Raw genomic sequence first — 17,971 nt, 5'->3', positions numbered from 1 at the left:
GCAGGAATTGTCTCACTTATCTCACTGGACACCCGAACCACGCCGTAAGGGATGCAAAGCAGGTGGGAGTAAAATAATGGAAGAAAGAGGAGCCGTATTGGAGGCCCCCGGAATACCTTCGACTACCTGGGGTTGCTTAACGTGCACTGACATCGCATAGCACAAGGGCGCCTTTGCGTTTAGTCTCCATCGAAACGCGCCCGCAATGTGGCTGGATTGGTGAACTATTTAGGAGAATTACACCATACAGAGTAGATTTGTAGATTGTAGATTGCAGCCACACGGCTGCAAAGGAAAGCTTTGTTGTTGCTAGTGGTTATTTACGCACAAAAATAACAATGGATTGAAAAGATATGTTGCTAGCCGTGGCACCTGCCATTGAAACCTGAAGCTCCGGAACCGTCACGAAAGCCGGAGGAGGGCCAGGGGGGCGACGTTAAGCAAAAAGTATCGAGGGGACGATAGTGCCATGTATGTTGATGCGGTACATTATAACATTACCAGCAACGACGCTTTGACTGTGAGCATCTCCCGCAGGGTAGCGGCTACGGTATTCACGGACCGAGTGGAAGAGGCCGAAGAGGCTGCAATAGCACTAGGTATCGTTCATGAAGGCGCACAATTCTCAGTTATTCTAAAACGACCCTTCGCAACTTCGCGAGGGGACATATCTCCGCCACTGCACACAAAATTATTCGTAAGATGCCAAGAGATAGGAAAGAAGGGGATCTGGTGTGAGTACCGGCCCACGCGGGCGTTCCAGGGAGTGAGGCCGCTCACCAGTAAGCTGAAGGTTTTTTCCGCCGAGCCGGTGAGAGTGTCTCGGACCCGGATGTCCCCAGGGGGCGAAACGCTAATTACATATCAGGCCACAACCAATTATTACAGGGAGATTACAGCGAGCCTGCCTCCTTCGCACGTTTTGCTCAGCCGTGAACAGGCTACCACGTGGAGGCGGCTTCAAACGCGGTCGCAGCTATACCCGCGGACGTATTCCAACAACTTTCCTGATTTCGCCAATTCGTACTGTCAGCTGGCAAGCTGGCCAGCGTACTGGCGAGCCTGCCAACTTATACCACATAATCTGGGACTGCACGGAGTATCCGCTTTCGGCAGATCTAGTCACATCTCCCACGCTTGCAGAATGGGAAGGTGTTCTCGCCAGCTGGGACATTCAGTCCCGGGTCACGGCAAGACCGCAGCAGGTCGCCGACAGACTTAAACTGCCGGCCACCTGGAGCGGCTGAAGTGACTCAAGAAGATCACCATCTTCTACCTGACAATAAAGTTTTTTTTCTCTCGCTCTTTCTCTCTCTCCGGAGCTGCGGCTAGCGTGAGAAAAAGGGCTGAGAGAGGACAGGGAGACGGAAAGAGAGGAGGGAGCAATCGTGAGAAAGGATAGGGGTAGGGTGGCAATATACACTATGTACAAATGCAGAATATGGAAATATAGGAAATCGTTAGAAATATCACAGAAACTTCGTAGTTCGAGAAAAATCCATGCCGCTCCGGGATGAATTGTGTGGAACCTGTGGCCCTCTTTTCGACGTGCCTGTGACGAAGTTTTATCTTTCGATGTGTCTCTTCAAGCCCACCGTGACGGAATTTGAGAACGCAGGCTCCTTTGTCAAGCCATGCTCACCATAGCATGCCGAGCACCCGACCAGGGCATAGCTTGTACCCATATTCAGAAACCCGGGATGCCCGGCCGGCAGGGGGATTCGAACACACCACCTCCCGAAGCTGATGCGAGTGCTCTACCACGAAGCCACCGCCTCATCAGAGCGTTCATTCTACCTGAATAAACACTGGCGTGTATAGCGCTGTCTGGTTGTGTGTGCTACAGCTGAAAGATACAATAGCGGCCACACCTGTGTTTCATTTTTGGACATTTTCTAGGCTAAAAAAGCTTTGAGCGCCGTAATATATCGATAGAGGCCAGCTTAAACTTGCCCTCAGTGTCTTTTAATGCCTCGCGTGCCTGGGAAGCGGCCCCGTGCTTAAACTGGTTTCTGCAAAAACAGCCGTCGGGTGTTTTCAGCTGACCACCCTGGTGTACCCACCAGTCGTCGCGTTGGTCTCCAAGCGATCCGCCCAGGACCAGCTTGTGCCATCCGACGCGTATGGCGGCCAACTTGCGCTGGTAGTTGATATTGTAGAGGACCTCGGTGCGCGGAGAAGGTCGGTCGTCAACAGCACCGTCCACAGGTCCTTGCCGTCGATGGCTCCGAGGTCAGTGATGTCCCCGCTCCTGACACCAGCCAGCACAGCGCTTTGTATTGCAGTGACCGAGTAATTCGTTTATCTTTTCATTTTTATACTTCCTATATACTGGGAGCCTCACTGGTGTACAGAGGGAAATGAGAAACAAATGAATAAAACAAAAACACCACCAAACGGCAGCAGAAAGCAGCACAATCTGCACGAGCACCGCCGCAAGGCTTAGCGCAGTTTCGCTCAGAGGGCCTCGGCCGAACGAGCAAACGCAGCCAGGGTAAAATTATCCGATATATTTCACCTCGAAGCTCGCTCACATAAACTTTATTACTTGCCAGGTAAATCGCGCTTTGGTGAACTGACTCGCACTAGCCACAATCGGTCGTTCAGGCTCACGAGGTGACACCCACTCAACCTTACTCGGGCTCGAGGCACAATGACTCGCTGTGCAGGTAGCCTGCCTTATGGCGGTGACAAACTGTCTCGCGTGATCTACGCATGGATCTTGACCCGGAGTTACGTTATGTCCAAGTCAGGTATATAGAGGAAAAGAAGACTTTGAATTCATCTTGGTCCAAAATATATTTTGTTGCACCATTCCCACATTAGAAAGGTTACAAACACTAAAGCGGGTATAATATATACCGTATACAATCGACTAAAAGCCACGTTAGTATATAACCCCCCCCCCCCCCCCCCCAACCAATTTGAGAAAAACAAAAGAAATCTGCAACGAGTCAACTGGTCCTCTGTGCTTATAAATTTTCTTGCGTGGCATGCTGCCCGAGGAGCTGCCTCCTAACGCCATACCATTGTCCTTCCAGCACGCTCCACAATCAGCTGTGTGTCATTCAAAGCAGAATTCACAAGCCTGCAACAGAATAGGCAGCAGCAGCAGCAGACCACAAAGTGACATCGACTAAGCGTCTAAGAAGAGCGTCACTGCAGCTCGTTGCTCGTGGATTCTGAATACCGGCGTGCGATGTCCACGGGTGTTGCAAAGAGCTTGAAAGTTACACGAATTCGGAATGCAATGAATAAAATTGAAAGTGACTATTATGATAGAAGTGACTGTGACTATGAATAGACTATGGGAATATAAGTGAAAGTGAAAGAAGCCTGGCCCAAGCAGTGGCGGCAGCGATGCGCTGAATATACTTTAAAGGAGTCCTGCAAACAGGAACCCGCCACAGCGTCAGACTCTATGGAACAACGAAGCAGTTTCCCGAAAGTTGAGCTGAAAAATGACGCTTTTGAATAGGGGCAGCACCTCTACAAAATCGCGAAAAGTAAGTGCGGCCCGTAGTTCATGATCTGTACACGGTAATATGTCAAATGTACCGTTTGTAAGAGAACTCTAAAATGTGCTGCAAGAGATAACATTATTTTAGCGCATTTGAACATTGTCCTTATACATTCACTGTTTCTCAATGTAACGTGTTGCCAGCGCGAAGACACAAAGACCGAAGGAAGAGGCGACACCGCAACGTTGGAGTTTAACCGAACTTTACTCATGACCAAATCCGTAACATGCCCTGGGCGGTGCCAGACACACCATGCGCACGAAAATAGCTTGGAGGCATGAAGACGAAAATCATCCCGCCCCCCCCCCCCCCAAAAAAAAAAACACAAATGTTGCTAAAGAAAGGGTAAGTGCGTTAGCGGTCACTCGGTTGCGCTTGTGAAAAAGGAAATACAAAATGTGTCCTCAACTGATTATCTATTTCCCACTTGTCCCTTAACTCTTTACCGTGCTGTCATGTAAGCGCAGAGCACACGGTTGCTTTTAGATAATCTAGTCTTCCCTGCAGAAGCGCGATAGAGCGACCACAAATGCACACATCGTTCCTTTAGTTATCTTTGGCAGTTTAGTTGATATCTTTTGTCTTTTCTCTTTTTTGTGGAGTTTTTGCGTGATTTTCGTCTTCTTGGCTCCGAGTTCGTTTCCTGGAAACCAGGACACCAGTCGACAAGAGGAAAGATGAGAAAGACGTACAGTCGTGGAGAAAAGTTTGCATGTTGCAGATTTGCGACTAAAAACTAATTTCTGCGTTTCCTCTCTAGTCTCTCTGCTCACATTTATGCGGTGAATGGACTACGTATGCTCCTTTGTGGATCACACTTTTCATTCACCTGCTTCGCTCGACCGCAGAAAAAAAAAAATTTCCGCGAACTGTCATCCCGCAAAGTTTTGTCCACGACTGTACTTCATTCAGTGAAACATCATTGGTAGTTAGTCCAGTCTGTTATTCTTGTCGGTTAGGCTGGCTTCCATTAAACATTTAATGTCGCAGCCGCCGTGGTCTTCCCTTTTGTTGTATACTTTTTGGTGCCTATACCCCTACTGCGTCTCTTCCCACTGGTACCACGATTCATTTTGTCAAAAGCAACCAGCACACAGCTAGGGCTCTTAGCGTTCACTGTGTGCCCGTGTTGAACGTTACTGTTCGTCTACTTTCGCATAGCACATGCGATTTTTTCATGGTCGTAAGGTAAATCTAAGTCGGACAGCAGCACGAAGTGAGGTGCTTTCGAAATGCATACTCTGCACTGCGCACACTACACACGTGTGATCAACGCTGTATTGCGCGTTCCCCAACTCCCGAAAGGCAGCTGGCCTCTGCCTCCTTCCGAGTCGCTCAGGGCTCACCAGGCGCACAGGATTCGAGCTTCTGGCGCAATGCGCGAAATCAACGCCGTAACCGTGCATGTCGGGAGATAATGACGCACCCCGTGCGGAAACCGGCCTATACTGTAATGAATACTCCATAAAGGAGATAGGCAGCTGCGACGTCATGTGGTGGCCACACGATCCCTTTCCTGCACCGCGGCAGCAGCGCGTTCATAACGGCCACTCCGCGGAGCGTGACACACGGTTCTTTAGAGCGCATGGTATTAACGTCTGCAATAAGCGTCGCTGTCGATCTCACCGGCAGCCGAGTACAGGGTGGGCAGCCAGTCGGTGACGTGCATGAGTTGCGCGGCGGTGCGCGGCCTGGCCACCTTTGCGCTCCAGAGAAGCGCCGTGGTGCGCGTGGCCCCCTCCCACAGGGAGAGCTTGGATCCGCGCAGGGGCCAGTTGGAGCCGGCGGCCGGCTCGAACGCGTCGCCGCCGCCCATCGCGGCGAACGCCAGCACGGTGTCCTCGAGTACGCGCCGATCGCTTAGCGCCTCGAACACCCGGCCCACCGAGTCGTCCAGTGCCGACACCATCGCTGCGTCGTGTAGGCCACCATCGATATCGAGTATACTGGCTCAAGAGCGAAAGCGGTGGCCACACGCGCACTCAATACTTTTGCTAGCTATGTCGACAGCCACTCTGGTCAAGCGTGGCTGATGAATCGACCGCACACGTGTGAGTGTGACGGTAGACATGCTGTTTTCTTCAATTTGATAGCATATATGACGAATTCTGGCCACCTGAGATTTTGTTCCGAAGCCGAGACACGCTGTACATAATGCGAAACGTTCAGCCAGCAAGAGGAATGTAGAGTACAACGTGACAGGAAGATCACGGCCCTAAGAGGGAGTGCATCGCGGATAAAAGGCGACAGGGGACCTGGCGAGCTGGCACATGAGCTCCGCTCGTGCACGGATTCGGATCCACGCACATGGTGGCGCTCTACTCTTCGGAACGCACGGAATGCAGAGAGCAGGACATTAGCATCGGAGGACAGACTTAGGATCCGAGAAATTATTGTTATTATTACTGTTGCTCTTACGAGCTGACCAATGCATTTCGGCGTCTCTTGTTTACCGCGCCGCTCGCCGTTTTTCTTCGGAAAATATTTTTTCCGCCTAAATAGTTCACGCGGGCTCCTAGAGAGCGATTGGGCTTGCTGTATAAAAAAGCAGCAATAATTTTATTACAGGCCTGCAGAAAATTTCGTAAAAGGCGTCAGAACGGCCGGATGTTGCAGCACTGAAACAGGAGGATTTGTCAGCAGAGCACTTATGCACCAGGAGATCACACATTGTTTTTAGAGCTTACGGATAACACGAGACAAACAATATTAATACTGGCGAAAAATCTTGTTTAGCCTAATGTACCGAAGGACGTGCAGCCAAGCTGGTCGTTTTGAGAAGTGGCATTAGGTGCGTTCGCTAGCGAACATGAAAAGGCCGCGGTGTCGCGACGTCAAACGTGGTAAATTCGTAAGGAACAAAGGAGCAACCACTAGTTGTTACACTGTCCAGGAAAACATTGCAAATTCTCAGTGTGCACGAAAGTGTACGTAGCGCTTCAAACGTTTAAAGCAGCTCACAATAAGACTACATATAAATATTTTGGAAATTCGTGGAAGGCGCGACAAGCAATGGACCGAGGCGAATGTACACTCTGTTTCTTTTCTGTAGTGCACGAGGAAGGGTGATAAGCTTAAAAATACAAGTATGCTCTGTTGTATTGAAAGGAAGACAACTTAGTTGTCAATAAGACAAAAAAGAGACAATTCTGCTAACCGTTATTACTCATGACATGAAACAATGATGTCATAGAAGTATAGATAACAATACCGTATTAAACAATTATATACAGGGCGGTTTGTTTAACCGTTTACAGATTTTATTTCAGAAACTGCTGGAGTTCGTCGCCTTGGTCTTTCCAGATGAGCTCGTTTTTAAAGTTTCTTAATCGGTAATGTAGTTGAAAATATTGTATGTCAAAAAATACGCATTTTAAATGGGTTCTGAAAGGGGCTCTAATAAAGTTGCGGTATGCCTGCATGTTAAAGCACGGCGATTCATGAACATTGTCCAGCAGCAAGATTTCTTTTTAATGCACTTTGTAGAAGCTGAGCCATCTATAGTCAAAATTATAATATCAGAGCCTTCGTGCCTTTCCCTCTCCTCTCACCACTTTTTGCAAGCTGGAAGGCAGGCGCTCCGTCGACTCCATCTCCGGGGGCGGAGCTTCCTGACCCGCCGGAGCTATGTGGCTTACTGGTCGCGGCCACGGTAGGCCACGGTAGCTGCCTGACTTCTGAACGATTCTGACCAACAGCCATCTCTGAACTGGCATACACAGATGCGAGCGACGGAGAAGGGCACGAGCATGAACAAGTCGCCGGAAAGGGCTCATCAACTTTCGGGCGTGAATGATGGTGTCGGCGCCACGTGGCAGCCTCCAGAATCGCGAAAGAGATGATACCGGCGGAAGGCCCCCGGCTTGAGCCGACGTCTCCCGCCCTACTTAATTCTGTATTGTTATTTAGGTCACACAACACTTTTAGCGTGTTATTGGGTTTCGAGTCGTGTTTTTACAGAGCCATACAATACAAAGCGTACAATATATACAGAGCATGCAGTATATACAAAGCGAGCAATATGAGCAGAAAACACAAAAGCAATCGCAGTTTGTGTCTACCACCGTGCATCAACTCATTCAAAGCCGAGATAAATCTGTATGCGTTCCCTTTATTCCGAACCTCAAGAATGAGTGGACAATCAAGCTAATTAAAATCGCAGTGGGGGTGAGTAGGTTACTCGTAATGAAAATTAAAAGCAGCGCGATGTAACGGGAACTCAGACGACTGCACAAGCGCCACGGCTGTCCTGCTGGCGGGCTATTTCAATCGTCCTCATTTTTGCGGACTGCTTTTAATTCATCATCGTCATTTACTTACCCTTAAAGGTCATGAGGCTAGGGCATTACGTAAGGGGAGGAGCAACCGAAACATAATTCATTGGTAATTTGCAGCATAATCAAGGCTGGCATTGCAAAACCTGTGACCAAGATTGTGACAAATTGCAGTGCGCATTTCTGGCCCAAATATTCCGTCTAAAGCGCACCACTCGTGAGCAGTGGTGACCAACTCCCTTTGAGAGTAACATTTCTCAGCAGGTGTACTACTTGATCGTACAGTTAGTTATTTATCAAGGAATAAAAAATGCATTTATTGCATGTTCATATAGTGCGCAGCGCTTGAAATCAGCACACGCTGAAAGCGCACTAAATGCGGAGTCTGTTGAACTTTAGAGCGAAGTGGAGTTGTATCTCCGCCGCAACTGTGGCACCCAGGAATTTGTAGCACGGTTTTTCTTTAAAAGCAGTGCTACCTCGCTTGTCAAGCGATCGTTGCTGCAGAATGTTTCCGCCAGGGCTTTTTCGCGATTTACGCCAATAAATATCTTTGCCTACCTGTAAAGCTGCAAAATAAATCAGCGGTGTCCAAATGCTCACCGCAGACAATCGTGGCTAATTTGTATTTGCGCTTTTTTCTTGCGCCTAAGCCAAGATTTGTTTGGTTTTTCTTACCTAAAAAGCGAAATGCGACGGCGGATGTCTAAATTTATGTGAAAAACGGAGCCACTAACTGTGAATTTGGAATACATTCGGTGTATATCAGGTGCGAATTCGGTATAGATGCATGAACGCACACTTAATCTTTAAAGCTGCCTTAAGCGAGTACAGTGAATAGAATCAAGGCCGAAAATTTTGCCCGTATCCGTGTTTTTTCTCGGCCCTTCACATGTTCTCGCCAACTTTCTTCCCCCGAATAGAGCCGTCGCAGTAGGTGCAGAACCTCTCCTCTACGCTGTCAGCAGCCGAATGTTTTGTGTACCTCGATGACAACTGTCTAGATACACAAGGGATTAAGGCAACTTAAGGTTGTCCTCTATCACCGCTGATGTTCATACTTTATATGATAAATATGGAAAGAAGGCTGCAAGGAAGCAATGTAGGTTATAATCTGTCGTACAGATTAGGCGGAATGGTTGTTGAGCAACGACTACCGGGTTTAAGGTTTGCGGACGATATTGTACTGTTAGCAGATAGCCAGGAAGATTTGCAAACTCTGGTTAATCGCTGTGGGGACGAAGGACACAGTCTAGGTTTCAGTTTTAGCGCAGTTAACTCAGGTGTGATGGTTTTCCAACGGTACAACTGATCAGGAGCTTACAATACAGGGCCATGAAATACCCCGAGTGGTCGGATACAAATATCTCGGGGAATGGGTAAACAAAAGGCATATGTACACGGAAAAGCACGAACAGTCTCTCATAGCAAAAGGGCGAATACATGCCGGAATAATGAAACACAGGACAATGTGGGGGTACAACAGGTATGAAGTACTGAGAGGTATTTGGAAAGGAATAATAGTGCCGGGGATGCGGTTCTATGCTTAAGGACAGAAGTTCAGCCGAGATTAGAAGTAAATGAGGGAGCTGCAGGAAGATTAGCACTAGGTGGCCACGGGAAAACCACAAACGAGGCAGTGCAGGGGAATATGGGCTGGACATCGTTCGAAGAGCGGGAAGCTCAGAGTAAAATACTACACGAAGAACGCCTGAGGAAATTGGACGATAACAGGTGGGCAGCTAAGGTATTTAAATACCTATAAAGAAAGAGCGTTGACTCACATTGGGGAAAAGAACTAATAAGCTGACCAGTAAGTATGCCAGACACGAGGACGGAGAAAGACAGAGCATTAAACGAGAGGTTAAAAACGCGGAAGGTAAAAATTGGACAGACTCAGTGGAAAAGAAGCATACTGTAGAACTACATCAGTACTGGAAAAGGCAGATCAGGAAGGAAGCTAGCGTTCTATGACAACTCAAGAGGCAGCGCCCTCCTCTTTGAAGCTCGGTCAGGGTGTCTTAGAACGTGCAGCTACAAAAAGAAATTTAACGAAGAAGATGGCACATGTGGTGTGTGTGGTAAATCTGTAGAAACAATAGAACACCGTATACTAAAATATGATGGTATCCATCCTGATGTCGATGCAGGCACAGTCAGTGTTCCTGAGGCCCAATGGGTCAGAGATAACAATGGCCATGTAAATAAATCTGCGGTGGAAATTAGCACAAAAGCGATTGGAAGATTGGTGGCTCAAAAGCAGAGAGGTGACATAAGGTTAAGAGTATAGGAAGACGTATCTTAAAGAAAAATGCGAATTTTATTAACAACTTACAGCACAGTTAAACAAAAATAAAGCAAAAAAAACTGAGCATGGCGGCAACTGCCATCACCCTGTTTCATAGGGGCCGCGCCTCCCTTCCATCCATCCCATCCATACCACACCAGCCACATCTACGTCGGACAACTTCTATCGCACCTGCGGTGCCTGCAAACAGAAGACTTGTGCACTGAGAGACAATGTCGTGGCTATCTTTGAGCCACAGCACGAAACAGCGCCTGCTTTGAAAGCTTCTTCTATGCAGCCCACTCGCACGAACATTTAAATTTGTAAAGCAACTACAGGCAGCGCAGTGCAGAACGGCAAAAGAGTAGCGCGGCCACCAGAGCACCTCTCAGGCAGTCATGTTGGATTACCAGTGGCGCCTCCAATAGGCGACGAAACTTGAGAATTATTTGGCTCAGGTGTTCTTGACAACACAGTGCAGTGATTGAGAGAGTTGATGTGCGCTCCTCGGAAGGTGTTCCAGAGCCACTATAAACTTGATGAGCTGGCTTTCGCGCATCGCATATTTATAGACTTTGTTCTCCTCTACTCGGGAGAGGAAGAGATAGGGCAGGGAGTATACTACCCGGCTAAGGACGAAAGCCTGGATCAGGCGGCGGAGGTCGTGTTCCCGCATGCCTCGGTGTCAACTGCCTCATCTGTCAGGCGTACAAGACGGCCCTCAACCTCCCCCAGCACACGTCGAATGAACGCCTTCTTAAGATGGGCGTACACAACACCCTCGCCGAGCTCACCGAGGCCCATCGATCTGCCGAATTTAATCGGCTCTCCTCCACCCTAGCCGGCCGTCACATTCTTGACGTTATTGGCCTACACCCCCCTGGCTATTATACCCACACCTTCTCCCTCCCACTCCGCACACGGGACCTCATCACCATTCACCCCTCCCCAAGAACATGCATCCCGAGCATCACGCGGCTCGTCGTGCTGCTCGGGCTGCAGCCCTACACAAACAGTATGGCGCACAGCCGGAGAGCGTCTACGTCGACGCAGCCTCTTATACCTCCTCTTCCGCCTTTGCCCTGGCGGTAGTGTCCAATTCGTACACCCCTATTACGGCAGGCACTGTCATTGCCCCCACTCCTGCGGAAGCGGAGGAGGCAGCCGTAGCCTTAGCCATCGCTACTACATCGGCGACCCACATTTTCAGCGACTCAAAGACCGCGGTCCGTAACTTTGCGAAAGGCCGCATCTCGGAACCCGCTTTCCGGCTTCTAAGCCGGTCTCTCGCCCCTACCCGACCTATTCAGCTTCTCTGGGTCCCGGCCCATGCCGGCCACCCAGGTAACGAGGTGGCTCATTCTTTAGCTCGAGGTTTCGTCAGCCGAGCAGGAGCCGCCGACGCCTGGGGAGACGCTCGAGATCGAATGGTCGCGTATCACGAGATCACTCTACACTACCGTGAGCAACGGCTAACGTATCCCCCTTCGCACAAGTCTCTCAATAAATTGCAGCAGGTGCCGTGGCGACAACTACAATCCCGCACCTTCCTCTCCACTGCCCACTTAGCTTTGGTTCACCCGGTACTGTTCACGCCAGTATGCACCCTCTGCGGCGCTCCGAAAGCGGATTTGGCACACATTCTTTATTCTTGCTCTGAGCTCCTGCCACCGGCCGATTGGCAACTCACAGACCTCGAGCGATGGGAGGCTGCGGTGTCCAGTTCTGACCCGGCTGCCCAACGGCAGCTAGTGGACTGGGCTTTGGAAGTCGCTGAGAAGCATCACCTTCCGGCCACGACACGCATCCAAGAGCAATCCCATCACTAGGATGTAACAATTAAGGCTTGCTCTACTTTATAAGGTTTTTCACCACCACCATATTTATAGAATGACATCGCTCGCAATTCTTATGCATCAGATACAGACGCCTTTAGTGTATTTTTAGATGTAGAAGAAGTAAAAAGCTCTCGGCGACGATACCACGCGCAGCCCCGCCATTTATTTAGTAACCTCTTTCGACCAATTGAGGAATTTAAGGGGAATTTTAAATTTTGCGGTGCTCTCTGATTAGTCAGTTTGGGTCGCGTGACCCTGATGACGTTAGCCAATCTGGAATTTTATTTAAGGAGGAGCAGAAAACGGGATAACAAGTGCGTAAAAAGTATCGTATAAAAATTACCCTGCGTACAAACACGACAAAAATCGTAAAGCTCCTAACTGCGGAACACTTTTAGCTGTGGAATATTTCGAACTTTGGAATATTTTTAACGACTGCGTAGATATTGTCGTATTAAAAATCAACCTGTATACAAACGCGAGAAAAATCGTAAAGATCCTAACTGTGCAATCTTTTTAACACACACACACACACACACACACACACACACACACACACACACACACACACACACACACACACACACACACACACACACACACACACACACACACACACACACACACACACACACACACACACACACACACACACACACACACACACACACACACACACACACACACACACACACACACACACACACACACACACACACACACACACACACACACACACACACACACACACACACACACACACACACACACACACACACACACACACACACACACACACACACACACACACACACACACACACACACACACACACACACACACACACACACACACACACACACACACACACACACACACACACACACACACACACACACACACACACACACACACACACACACACACACACACACACACACACACACACACACACACACACACACACACACACACACACACGCACACACACATGCACACATACGCGCACGCACACACACACACACACACACACGACGGGAAGCAACAAAGCCTAAGGGCAACAAGAGTTTTTTGATGTTAAAATTGATTTAGTAATAACATATTAAATGCTGTGACCCTTTCTTGAAGGTTTAATAGCAGTGTGTCGCCGGCGCAATGCCTTCTGCACACAGTACGCGAGTAATTACGGTAGAAGAAAGTTGTGAAACCGCATTCATACCGGTTACCACCTGAGCTCCTCAATCTTAATAATTGCAAACCTTCGCCTCAAAACCTAACTTGACCAGGTTTTCGCTGCAGCTCAGTGGTTATGGTGGTCGGCTGTTGCACCCGAAAGACGCGGGTTCGATCCAGGCCGTGGCGGCCGAATTTCGCTGGAGGCGAAATTCTAGAGGCCCGCGTACTGTGCATGTCAGTGCACGTTAAAAAACCCCAGGTGGTTGAAATTTCCGGAGCCCTTTACTACTGCGTCCCTCATAGCATTATTCGTCTGTCGCGCTGTTATGGATCATCGTCAGCACCAACTCGCCCAACAACTGGTATTGTCAAAATCTGAGAGTTCTCTGTGGCCATTTCGTGGAGGTCGGTATATAGACTGAGGCGTCAGCGAGGAGCGGGAGAAGTAAATACTGTCGCCGTCTGTTGCCATTAATCTCAGATGCGCTGAAACACATTGCTTGTTGTAGCTTCGTAATATACTAGTCGGACTATCATATCTGAGAGTTTTTGTTCTTGCTGCATCTGTTTCCATGATTTTATAGCCAGGATTCATTGGAGTCATGAACCGTTTCGGAGCTTAACAGCACTTTTTGCTGGGCGAGTTGGTTCATGGCTTGGGTTAACACTAAATTGCGCAAACAAGAATGACATATACGGGACAGGAGGTTGATGGGACGAGCAAAAATGTTCGACTGATATTTATTGCACACTTAGAAAGTATCAAGATTCTAGGCAGAAGCAGAAGCATGGTAGCACGTTTGCTGTTGGAGGCGTACTACTCACTACTTTCATTGTATAATTTCCAGAAAAAAACGTAGTCCACTCTTTCGTATGACCCACGCACAGGCTTGACTTGACATCCCTCATTTCGGCGCGTTTTTTTTACCTTTGACTGTATAAGTTGTCACTTGAAGACAATAAATATCAGTTGAAAGTTAGCACTTGTCCCACCATCCTCTCTCCTGTGTGGGTGTCCCACGTTAGCGCTGTTTTTTTAAATATAAACAATTTCAGAGTTTTTAACTTGTAGAAAGTTAGTTGTAGCTCCTACATAAGTGACGAGCCTACTAAACTTCGAGTATTGGCGCAGACACACCGTCAGATTTCCATAAGCTCTGTGCATTATAGTTTTGAATAGGGTGCCCCGATGCCCGCGCCTCGATTTCAGGGAACCGTAGTTGTGAGTAGCTTTGAATCTGAAAGTGTAGTAAAGCCACCTCGCGGAGGCATAAGAAGTTGCCTGGGCAGTAGAATACATGCTTGACACAAAGCGAGCAGAAAACACACGCACGAGTGACAACGACAGAAAACTGCTTCTTGTGCTTTCTGCGCGCTTCGTGTCAAGCATGAAGTGCCAACTAGCCCAAACACGAACGTTACTATATAGAACACCATCTCTGCTTTTGCTGCAGCGCCTATCTCGCCGGCTTTCTGAGCGACTCGATGTCCTTCCTGTCACTTCGTAGGTGCAAAAAACTCCTGATGCTCACAGATCCCACTCTGAGTGGGTTGCAGCCAAACTTTCTGAAATCGAACGAGATGTTTAAAACCGAAGAAATCGGCAACGTCGATGTGGCCAGCAGCCGTCGTTCTCGAAATATTGCCGCCGTCGCTACTACTGCGCCTTAGAGGGGCCCTGAAACAGGCTATCAATATAGTTATGGTATGTCCGGAATGTTAAAGGACGCCGCTTGACAAATGTCCTCCAGAAAGAATTTTTCATGTCTTTGTGAGAAGTGTATTTATGTATAGTCAAAATATGAGTATAGTCAAAAACGCCTTTTCCTCCCCTGTTCTTTTTTACATGCCCAAAGATATGCTCTCCGCCATTCAAACTTTCCTTTCAGACACGAAACGGCTGCCATCCAAAAACTTTTCTGAATTTCATCTTCTGCCTACTCGTATTCAAAATTCATCTCAAAACTCTTCAAAGCTTCCTAAACACGGCACGGCTAATCCCGTTCTCTTTTTCAGGCAGAAATCTCACAATGTTCGATTTTTTAATTTCAATCAACAAATCGGCATTCTTATTTTTAGTTTTACTTTATTTGTGTTTTTTAATGTTTTGAGCAGCTGCCAGTCGCCGCCAGTGCCTTTGCAAATCCCCCGCAGTGGGTATGCGCCATTATCCTTTTGAGGACAACAAGAACAACAACAACAATCGGCGCTGCTTCGCCGGCCTCGCCCACGCTGTCCCGTGGCCGGTTGCCAACAGGGAGGCGGAGCTTCCTGACACACAGGAGTGACGCCGCTGACTGGCCGCGGCCATGACAGCTGCGTGATGTCTGAAAGAGCCTAGCCATCATGCATTTCCTAGCCGACGTACAGTGTTGTGCGTTTTTATCGTGAAGACTTTAAAAAGTTTCCCCGCCTCAACCGCTAGCTCATGAGCCGTGAAACTGCACACATAACTTACGTATTATGGTAACTTTTGTATCGTAGCAAGTTTGACAACGGTACTTACTTAGTTGAGCCGTGCATGATGCGAAAACGCAATCGTCTACGTAGAGATCGGCGAACCAAACCCCGCAGACGACGTTTTTTCACTGAGCTGCGGCAGTGGCGCCATCTGTTTTTGGCAGTCGAAAGCGTCACGACAAGTCCGCCGAGACGAGCGTTTCGAGAAGCGCGGCCCTTTGAATATGCCGTTCCGGCCGTTTCGACTGCTTCAACTGAAGCGCTTGCAATAGTTTCGGCTAATTGAGCGAAAAAATATCAAAACAACAGATTTACAGAGGCTTTACCTTTTAAAGAATATTGTTTGCACCGCTCGTCTCGGCGGCCTTGTCGGGACGTTTTTCACTGCCGAGAACAGATGGCGCCACTGCTGCCCTTCAGCGAAAAAGCATCGTCTGCGGGTGTTGGTTGCCGACCTCTACGTAGACGGTTACGTTTTCGCATCATGCACGTCTGAACTAAGTAAGTACCGTTGTCAAACTTGCTACGATACAAAAGTTACCATAATACGCAAGCTCTGTGTGCAGTTTCACGGTAAATGAGCCAGCGGTTGAGGCGGGGAAATTTTTTTAAGTGTTCACGACAAAAACGCACAACACTGTACGTAGACATGCCACACGTAGGAGAACGAGAGTTTCCGAAAGTTTCCGGAAAGGGCTCGCAACCTCTCGGGCGCGATTGTGTATTCTTTGCCGTGCGTAGAAGTGCATTATTTGGCTCAGTTGTGCATGACAGCACGATGTAATGAATGAGCTAATTTATGTACCCTCCCCAGAGGGTGTTTCAGAGCTCCTTTAAGCTGCTGTGAGCAAGGTCATCTGAATATCAGCGTTGGATTCGGCCGTTTTCCTGCAAACAGTACGAATGTGGGTGACGGGAGCGCTGGATAAGGGCACTTGACGACGCACTGGTCGAGAGAAGCGCGTTGTTCGCGCTTTGCTGGCTGCTCCGCCGTACCGCATGCTGAAAAATGTGCGGCGACGAACCAGCTTCCAAGCCGCGCTCAGCTGAAGCCGTCAGACAAATCGGCCAGGAGGGCACCCTGGTCAGCAGCCACGGACGTAATAGCTACCGCGGCAAGTAACAAAAGGTGAGCGGTACGGTGTGCTCAGTAGAACACCTAACTTTCAATCTACCGCTGCCAGCAATACATGCCTAAGCCGAAACAGCTGCATACGGAGTCCGCATTAATGATTAAATACCGAACCGCGATGGCTGCATTTCGAGCGGTACGGAATGTTGAAGTGGCTGCATGCTTGAAGTCAGTCCATTCTAAGTAACTCCAGATGTGCGAACTTTATGTCAAGTGCCCCACTACGCAAACGTCGCAAGCGGTGTTAAAGGGTGCATAAAATTAATGTCAAAAGAAAGGAGCAACAGATCGACATTCGCGCGTCTCCGCCCAAAACTAGATTCTACCGATAAACTCTCCAGTTCACGTTGACGCCCGATTCGAACGCTGGAATATGCTCATACGGGTTTTATGTGCCTCTTTCCAGTTGCTAAAAATACAACTTTATATTTTTCAAAAGCGCGTGAGTCGCAGAGCGCTTAGTGGCCAGAGATGGGAATCCTCACGACAGCGAACCCTCATGTGGACGTCCTCACCCTCGCCTCACGTGGATTTCACTCGGTAAGGGAGGATGAAAATTCGTGAGCACGAGAGTGAGGGAGGGAAGACATGATGAGGTGAGGGCGAGGGAGGGAAGACATGATGAGGTGAGGGTGAGGGAGTGCAGAATTCACTGTTTGAGGGCGAAGGTGGTCGCCCGAACCGTACTCCGGGCTAACGCTTTTGTCTGTGCCACCCATTATGAATTCCCGTTTAAAGCGCTACTTCTTAGGGTGAAGATCCCGAGGAAGACGTTGCTTCTGCCCTCTGGAGGTACATGAGTCAAACACGAAATGCGCGTGCAACACACCTTCTCCGTCGCAGTGATGTACTACACCGCCGAAAAAAACGCTATTCAAAATCAAAAACCTTTTTTTAATGGTGTTAAGTATTCGCTTAAACACCCTGTATAGTGCGCTAGCAAGGGGCCACTGGCCGGGCCGTGCCTCCAGTCTAGCGGTAACCATGGTACCGCCGTCAACATTTTCATTATCAGCCCCGAGTCTGTCGCATGATCAGAGTGTAGAATAAAACACGTTGAGATTATACCTAGTAAGGCTGTTAAATTCCCATGTTTTATGCCTTCTTTGCCGGAACGAAGCCCGATTTCAGCTCAGTGACGATTCGAAGAATCGGCTGCAGTGCAAAAAATGCTTTTGCGAAATTGCACTGTCAAATCAAAGCCTGTTGGCGGCGTTGGTGTGGATTTTTTTAATTCACGCTGTGAGTAGTTCAGTATAGTCATATCTTCTGTGTATATTCTA

The 17,971-nt window shown here is 48.6% G+C and overlaps 1 pseudogene across 1 annotated transcript in view; it reads right to left on the bottom strand.

Moving 5' to 3' along the window:
• The window catches only part of LOC144103244 (arylsulfatase B-like), a 113,367-nt pseudogene that overhangs the window by 41,523 nt on the left and 53,873 nt on the right, over window positions 1–17,971 (bottom strand). The window contains exons 8-10 of the transcript XR_013308279.1: window positions 5,148–5,432; window positions 3,968–3,971; window positions 2,064–2,251 (exon numbers count right to left, since the gene is read on the bottom strand). The product of XR_013308279.1 is annotated as an arylsulfatase B-like (transcript). The remainder of the gene's footprint in view (window positions 1–2,063; window positions 2,252–3,967; window positions 3,972–5,147; window positions 5,433–17,971) is intronic.

This window comes from Amblyomma americanum, chromosome 9 (genome assembly GCF_052857255.1).
Source record: "Amblyomma americanum isolate KBUSLIRL-KWMA chromosome 9, ASM5285725v1, whole genome shotgun sequence".
NCBI classification, from domain to species: Eukaryota; Metazoa; Arthropoda; class Arachnida; order Ixodida; family Ixodidae; genus Amblyomma; species Amblyomma americanum.
The sequence above is the reverse complement of the archived record's forward strand: the minus strand, read 5'-3'. Positions and strand labels throughout refer to the sequence as shown.